The 8,932-nt window shown below is 44.4% G+C and overlaps 1 non-coding gene across 1 annotated transcript; it reads right to left on the minus strand.

Annotated features, from left to right (window-relative positions):
• Positions 1 to 2,467: 2,467 nt before the first annotated feature.
• Positions 2,468 to 2,549, minus strand: trnas-uga (transfer RNA serine (anticodon UGA)). The gene has a single exon. It is a non-coding gene; the product is annotated as a tRNA-Ser (tRNA).
• Positions 2,550 to 8,932: the final 6,383 nt, after the last annotated feature.

An 8,932-nucleotide genomic window follows, 5' to 3' on the forward strand; every position in this document is an offset into this window, starting at 1 on the left:
GCACAGAAAAAGACAGTATCCTCTTGCATTGGCAACCAACAGATATTTTCATCTGTCACCACTCTGTGAAAGACATTCACCCAGGGAATGGCAGGCTGACCCTCCTGTATCTGCGTGACTGACACAGGTAAGAGCAACTAACCCAACTCTGTCAACGTATCTCCCTCAGGGAAGAAGACGCTGACCCCTCTCTGGCCATGTAGCTCACCCAGGAAACAGCAGACTAACCCCACTCTGTCTATTTAAGTTCACAAAAATCCTCTAAAGTACGTCCTATCCAGACACTCCTATTACAGAGACATCACTGTCTCTGTAACCGTGTGCGTTCAATGGCGATTCCAAATAAGCTGCAAATGTTTAGAATGTGGCAGCAAACCAGAGCAACCACCCAGAAATTGGGCGAATGTGCAAACTTCCATCAGGCTGTCACCTAAGCCTGGAATGGAAACCAAACCCGACAGCAGTCGTGATTATAAAATGGCAGAACAGAAACCTAGCAAAAAGAATTGCGTCCCTGTGTGTTGCAACGATGCTGAGTATTAATTAAGCCCCCCTTACTGTAGTTAATTTCCATTTACATCACTGCCAACCTTCTTCAAAGCAAAGCACGCACTTGCTTTTTTCAGAGTTCCTATATCCCGCTTTCATCCCGCTTTTTACCGAATCATATTTCTGACTTTACAAACTACGTCAAACAACTGCAGAATGAGCTTTGTTCCATTCTCCACTGATGTTGATGGTAGTAATCCAGCATATTCGAGTAGGACCTGAGGCACTTGCGGGTGGTGTATTCGCGGTATTTTGGCTTCTTTTTTTCATTTTCGGTCTACTATTTCGAGTTCATTGCGCAGGCTTCTGAAGAAGACTTTTTGGAGTCGAAATGGTAACTGTGTTTTCTCTCGCAAGACAGACGTAGCTTTATTTCTGTTCTCTTATAAATTGATCTTCTTCTGATCTTTGCAAGTGAAATAGGGTGCATTACTATTGCTCGGTTTTAGTATCAAAATCAAGAGAAACATGAAGGAGAGAATATCAAAGAACACAACGTTCTCAGTTGTTAAGATAATTTTTGCAGCAATGGTGGACATGAAGGTCAAATTAAGAAAACGGTTCAAGAACATTTAGTCTGTGGAAGTGGTATGTGACTTTAGTTCCAAATATATGTTTCTGTTCTTCCAGTACATCTTTTTGACTCCCAGAAAATATTGGTGTTTTCTGTATTCACTTTGTTTCGCGACATCTGTCTTCTGGTCGACCAGGGACAACTTGAATTTGCGTCTGCATTGGATAAGATTTCGCTCTTTCTTTCGAGAAGCAAACCTGTGCATTATGTAACACTTATCATGCTGATGGCGAAGAAGTTCAAAATGAATTACGGTTTATGGATCATGAGCAAGAATGAAGTGATCCACTTGTGAACAGATGTCACCACGCCCTATTCCTACATCGGGCCTGAACGGTCCATTGGCAGAGTCTGCAGACAGGAAATGTCTAAGTGACTAGTCCTTTGTTCAGTTTGATTTGATACCAATGGTAGTGCTGTTTTGGTGCAGAAATGTGTTAACATCTCTGACGTTAGAGTCAAAATATAAGTCACATCTACTCCATGGAGTGTCTTCGCATATCGGTACATGCTGACATGGAAACATCTAATCTGACAGCAAAGGTTTTTTTTTCATTAAACTGGGAGTATGTTTAACTAAGCAATTCAGACAGCCAGGATGAATAATTGGCATTTGGTTCTTCAAGCTGAGCTCTCCACACCAACTGCTCCAACGAAGCCCGTGGATAAGTTCCCCATCGATTATTTTGGTCAATTTTAGCCTCAACAACAACCTATTGTTCTGAACAATGCTACACCACAAGCAGAGGGCTAAGTCTGATTTTCATCGTTAATTTTCAATTTCAGTTCTTAATGCACAGTTTCTTACGAATGTGGACAGCAGAAGACCGTTAACATTCCATTTCTAATATTTCCAGAAAATTCTACTCCGCTGATATCGCCTTGCCTTTTCACATCGCAGGCCAGGAACCTGGATCAGTCGAGTTCCTTTCCACACACGGAGTTGCTTTTTTCTAATTCATTGACTGCTGATATAATAGATTATTGGCCTTGAGAGTCAGCTGTAAAATAGGTTGAACTTTCTCAGCTTGACTTTCAACTGATCCTAAAAAAAAATTCATCACCTGCAGGTAAGTGTATTGCATTGCTTCTTGTTTTGCTGAATTCCACACCCCGAACATCCAAATTTCACGATAGTTCGACAAATGTGTTGAAACTGATTCGTGTTGGAAGTTGGTGGCTTTTTGTGTCTCGACATATAATTTATTCAATTAGATGACTGGGTCAGTCTTGAAATTACTTCGGATTCTTCACAGTTGAAAATTGACTTTCGATTGAATGCAAAGCTCAAGCTCCACGAAATTCAAATCCTGCAAAGGAATTAATGACTTTTAAAAGATTCAACGCTGTGAACAGGATTCGAACCTGCGCAGGAAAACCCCATTGGATTTCAAATCCAACGCCTTAACCTCTCGGCCATCACAGCTGCAGCAAAGATGTCAATTTTCACAGTAAAACAACTGAATTGATTTGTTGGAAGAACAAATTGTCAAGACCCAAAATTTCACCAAATCCTTGGCAGAGACACAGACGAACGTTACCTTAGCAGATTGACAGGCTTTCACCGCAAACTAGATTCTGACACAGCTGAAGTTGAGGGAATGATTCTTCGTCGAATTATAGAGACACGGATGTACACCACGAAGACAGTGAGACAATGTACATCATTGTCTCACTGCGTTCGATCGATTTTGACTCAATTGCTCATCATCTGGTTCCAAATTATATATGCTGTTGTGTTTTAATATTCATCGAAATATGGTATTAGAAAAATTGATGCTAAGTCCATAAACACTAGCTACATTAGTAAAAAAAAATCGGAATTAGAAAGAATGCAGAACCAATTTACAGAAATGGATCCAGCAACTTATCTGTAAGTTCTGACATCAGGTAATGAACTTGTGAGCACAAGAGAGGAAGACTAACCGAAGATTTGGAACTTGAAATCGTCTTGACGGAATTATTTGCAAAGTTTTTGCGGTTGTTCTCGAGTCATCAAGTCGTTGAACAATACAACACGGAAAGTGGCCCTTCTTTCCAACTTGACCATGGTGGACAGATATCCTAAATTAATAGGTCCCATTTGCCAACATTTGGCTCACATCCCTCTAAACCTTGTTACTCATATATCCATCCAGATGCCATTCAATGTTACAGTTGCATCAGACTCCACCAATTTCTCTGGCAGCTCATTCTGGACACGTCAGAAAAAGTTGCCCCTGACATCCCTTTTAAATCCTTACCCACTAATTTAAAACCGATGTTTTCTAAATTTTGACTTCCTCACCTGCCGGAAAACACCTTGACGAGTCAAACTATCCATGTTCCTCATGATCTAATAAATAGCAATGATTTGACTTTATCATACTTGTCAGGAGGGAAATGTGTGGAGATTATTTGTCGAAGGTATGAAGTCAAAAGTCTTTTGTACAGATTTTTAGAAATGCATCTTGGAGAAGTTTTTAATAAGTCATTGAAGTCTAGTAGCAGTTGTAGAAGTCTGTTGTGAAAGCTGCAGAAGGATTTCAGGGCACGAGAACGAAGCATTATTTCCAATGTATGGTGGCTCAGTTCGACCGCACTTGGACGACAGTATGAGGAATTATAATCCTCAATTTAGGAAAGATATTAATGCCATATGAGGAATACCACGAATGGTGATTAGCCTTGATATCATGGATGAACGTTAGTCCTCTGAATTGAAATTGGGCAAATCCCGCCTTTTCTTAACAGTTTCAAAACAAGAGAGGTAATCTCATTGAGAGTTGCAAAATATTTGAAGAGATAAACAAGGTGGTGCAATTAAATTTTGTTCCCTCATTGGTGAATCTAGAAGCAGGAGAGGACAATATTAAAATGGAGCATTGTGATGTATGACCAGGATGAAAACTATTGATTTTTGTCTTAGCCTTGAGAAGTCTCACTATTCAGCACTACAGTGAGCCTTGAATATTTGGTCTTTGAATCCATCACTATCGGCCTGACAAGCCGACACTTACTGCATCACTATAGACCTGACCCCTCACACCTACCGCCTTAATATCAGTGTGAACCCCTCAAACTTACTGCATCACTATCCATCTGGCGCCCTCACATTTACTGCGCCACTTTCACTTCGAGACGCTCATTTTGACTGCGTCACTATCAGCCTGACTGCCAAGCACTTACTTTGTCACTATCAGTCATGCCCTTACACTTCCTATGTTACTATCACCCTGACTCCTTACACTTACTGTGTCACTATCAGCCTGACTCCATCACACTTATTATGTAAGTATCAGACTGACGCCTCACACTTATCGTGTCACTGCAACACTGCCTCCTCAAACTTACTGTGTCACTATCACCTTGACCCTCTCACATTTACTGCGTCACAATCACACTGACCACCTCACAACTACTGCTTCACTATGAGCTTCAACACTCACACTTACAGCGTCACTACCTGCCTGACTCACTCACACTTATCACCTTACAATCACCATTACTCTCTCAAATTTATTTCATCATTTTTAGGCTGAGGCACTCACACTGACAGCGTCACTAACAGCCTGACCCCCACATGGTTTCTGCGTTGGTATCTCTCTGATTCCCTCAGAATTACTGCGTCACAATCACTCTGACCCCCTCATACTTAATGCGTCACTATCCCTCTGGCACCCTCATACTTCCTGCATCACTCACACCCTGACACATGCGCACCTACTGCATCCCTATCAGCGAAACCCCACTCACTAAGGCGTCACTCTCTCTCTAACCTGCTCACACTTGATGAATCACCATCACCTTGACACTCTCTCACTTAGAGCATCAATATCAGCCTGACCCCCTCACGCTTACTGCATCACTACCAGCGTGATCCCTTCAAATGTACTGTGTCACTATCAGACTGACCCACTCATACTTACAGCATCACCATTACGTTGACCCCCCAAACTTAGTGCGTCCGGATCACCCTGAACCTTTCACTCTTCTTGCGTCACCTTCAGCCACACCCTGCACACTATCACTCTGACCTCCTCATACTTGATGCATCACTATAACTCTCTCCCACTCACACCGTGTATATCACTATCACCCTGACAACTCATACTCACTGCACCACTATTATCCTGACTCCATCACAATTAGTATATCATTATCAGCCTGACCCCTTCCACTTACTGTGTCACTATCAAACTGTCCCCTCACATTTCCTGTGTCACTCTCAATATGACACCTTCAAAGTGTCTGCGTCACTGTCACCCTGAACACGTCACACTTACCGCATTGGTGTCTACCTGAAACCTCACACTTATGGCGTCAATATCATCCTGAGCGGCTCACACTTACTGCGTCACTAGCACACCAACACTCTCACCTTTACTGCGTCACTATCGGCCTGACACCTCACACGTACTGCATCACTATTCGCCTGACCCACTCACACGTTTTGCGTCACTACTGCCCTGATCCCCTGACAATAACTGTGTCGCTATCAGCCTGAGCCCCTCATTATCACGCTGACTAAGCTCACAATTACAGCATCACTATCAACCTGACCACCTCACACTTTCTCTGTCATTATCACCCTGACCCCCTCACACGTAATGCGTCACTGTCACACTGAGACACTCACATTTTCTGCGTCGTTATCAGCCGGACCCGCCGGCACACAGCGTCACTATCAACCTGGCCCTCACACTTGCATGCCTCAATATCAGCGTGAACCCCTCGCACTTACTGCATCACTGTCCAACTGCCATCCTCACACTTACTCCACCAGTTTCACCGTGACATCCTCATTTTTACTGCGTCACTATCAACCTGACAGCCACACAAACATTGCATCACTATCAGTGACGCCCTCGCACTTCCTATGTTAATATCACCTTCACTCCTAAAACCTACTGCGTCACTATCAGCCTGCCTCCATCACACTTTTTGTGTCAGTATCAGACTGAAGCCTCACGCTTACCATGTTACTAAAACTCTGCCCCATCACACTGACTGTGTCACTATCAGCCTGACCCCTCAGACGTACTGTGTCACTATCACCCTGACCCACTCATACTTTTTGTATCAGTTTCAGTCTGACGCCTCGCACTTACTGTTTAACTAAAACTCTCCCCCTCACACTGACTGTGTCACTATCAGCCTGACCCCTTCATACTTACTGCGTCGCTCTCACTCTGATCCTCTCTCATTTCATGCGTCACTCTCACCATGACCTCCTCACGTTTACTGCGTCACTATCACCCTGACCAACTCACACAATCTTTGCCATTTTCACCTTGCCGGCCTTAGTTTTACTGCGTCACCATGAGCCTAACCGCCACACTCTTATTGCGTGACTTTCAGTCACGCCCTCACACTTCCCATGTTACTATCACCCTGAATCCTTACACTTATTGTGTCACTATCAGTCTGACCCCTCACACTTTCTGTGTCACTATCAGCCGGACTCCATCACATTTATTGTGTCATTATCAGACTGACGCCTCACTCTTATCTTGTCACTAAAACACTGCTCCATCACATTGACTGTGTCACTATCAGCCTGACACCCTCACACTTACTTCTTCACTATCGCAATGCCCGTCTCTCACTTACGACGTCATTTACACCCTGACATCCCACACTTGCTGCGGCACTATCACACTGAGGGCCTTACACTTAGTGTCACTGTCATCCTGACCCCTTACACTTACTGTGTCACTATCACACTGGTATCTCACACCCACTGTGTCACTATTATCCTGAGCCACTTACACCTATTGCGTCACTATCACTTTGACCCCAACACACTAACTGCATCAATATCAGCCTGACCATCTCACACATACTGAGCCACTACAAGGCTGACTCCCTCACATATACTGCGTCACAATCAGACTTACCCACTCATGCTTACTGCGTCACTATCACCCTGACTCCCCAATCTTATTGCGTCAAGATCATTGTGCGCCCATCCACTGACAGCGTAACTATCATGCTGACAACGTCACACTTACTGCGTCAAGATCAGCCTGATCACCTCAAACTAATGCGTCACTATCAGCTTCAACACTCACATTTACTGCGTCACTTTAGCACTACCCCTGCACTCTTACTGCATCCCTATCCACCTTACCCCAACGCATTTACTTCATCACTATCAGCCTGAGACACTCATACTTACAGCTTTACTACAACCTGGCCCTGTGAGTGCATCTACAACACTGTAACCCTGACCCCTTGCCCATACTGCGTCACTATAAGCCTGGCCCCTCAAATGTTCTGCGTCACTATCACACTGACATTTCACACTCACTGCGTCACTATCACCCTGACCCCTCACAATTACTGCATCACTACAACCTGACCCCCTGAAAGCATCTGCGTCACTGTCACCCTGACCCCATCATACTTGCCATGTCACCATCACAAATGACACATTCACACAGTCTGCTTCACTGTCATCCTGACACCTCACACTCACTGGATCATTACCATCCTCCCCCTCATACTGACCTGTCACTATCATCCAGAGCCGCTCACACTTATTGCGTTCCTGTCACTCTGCTCCCAACACACTCACTGCGTCACTATCAGCCTGTCACTCGCACACTTCCAGCATCACTATCAGCCTGACCCCTCACAATTTCACCGTGTCTATCAGTCTGACTCCTCACATTTCCTGCATCACTATCACCCTGTCACTTAACACTTACTGGCCAGTATTAGCCTGACGCCCTCAACTTACTGCATCATTATCAGCCTGAACACTCACACTTATTCCGTTACCATTACGCTGACCCCCTCACATTCACTGCGTCACTGTCATCCTGTCCCCTCTCACTTCCTGCATTAGGATCACTCTGACTCACGGACACTTACTGCATCACTATCAGCCTGACCCCTCACACATACTGTAACACTATCTGCCTGACCCCATCACACTTGCTGCATCTCTATTAGCCTGACCCTCACACACTTTCTGCTTCACTATCAGACTGACACCTCACAGTTACTATGTCACTATTCCACTAACACCTCACTTTTATTGGCCACTATAAGCCTGACGCTCTCAACTTACTGTGTCACTACCAGCCTGAACGCACACACTTACTCCCTCACTATCACCCTGACTGTCTCACCCTCACTGCGTCAGTCTCTGCCTGACCCCATCTCACTTACTGCATCACTATCACCCTGTCCCCTCCAACTTTATGCGTCAGGATCAGCCTGACACAGTAACACTTACTGCATCACTATCAGCCTGATCTCCTTCCAATTACTGCGTCACTGTCAGCCTGACCACTCACTCTTGCAGCGTCACTGTCACACTGACCCCTCACACGAAGTGCTTCACTATCGCCTGACCACCTCACACTTACTGCGTCACTATCGGTCTTATCCCTCAGACTTACTGCATCACTATCACTCTGACCCCCCTCACTGCGCAACTATAGGCCTGATCCACTCACACAGTCTGCGTCACTACCACGCTGACACCTCACCCTCATTGTGTCACTATCATCCTCACTCCATCACACTTATTGAGTCACTGTCAGCCTGAACACCTGTAATGGAAAATTATCACTTATTGGGAAATCTGTGAAACCATGGTTGAAACAAAGAACTATAGTCCTAACTTTGCAAAAAGACAGAGAAAATGTAAAGTTCAAACTAATTTACAGCTGACTCTCAAGGCCAATAATCTATTATATCAGCAGTCAATTAATTAGAAAAAGCAACTCCATATGTGGAAAGGAACTCGACTGATCCAGGTTCCTGGCTTGAAGTGTGATAAAGCAAGGCGATTTATAGTATAAAGGGAATATGTGA

Source organism: Chiloscyllium plagiosum, unplaced genomic scaffold, assembly GCF_037043375.1.
Source record: "Chiloscyllium plagiosum isolate Xiang-an unplaced genomic scaffold, Cpla_swu_hap1 HiC_scaffold_13, whole genome shotgun sequence".
Classification (NCBI taxonomy): domain Eukaryota; kingdom Metazoa; phylum Chordata; class Chondrichthyes; order Orectolobiformes; family Hemiscylliidae; genus Chiloscyllium; species Chiloscyllium plagiosum.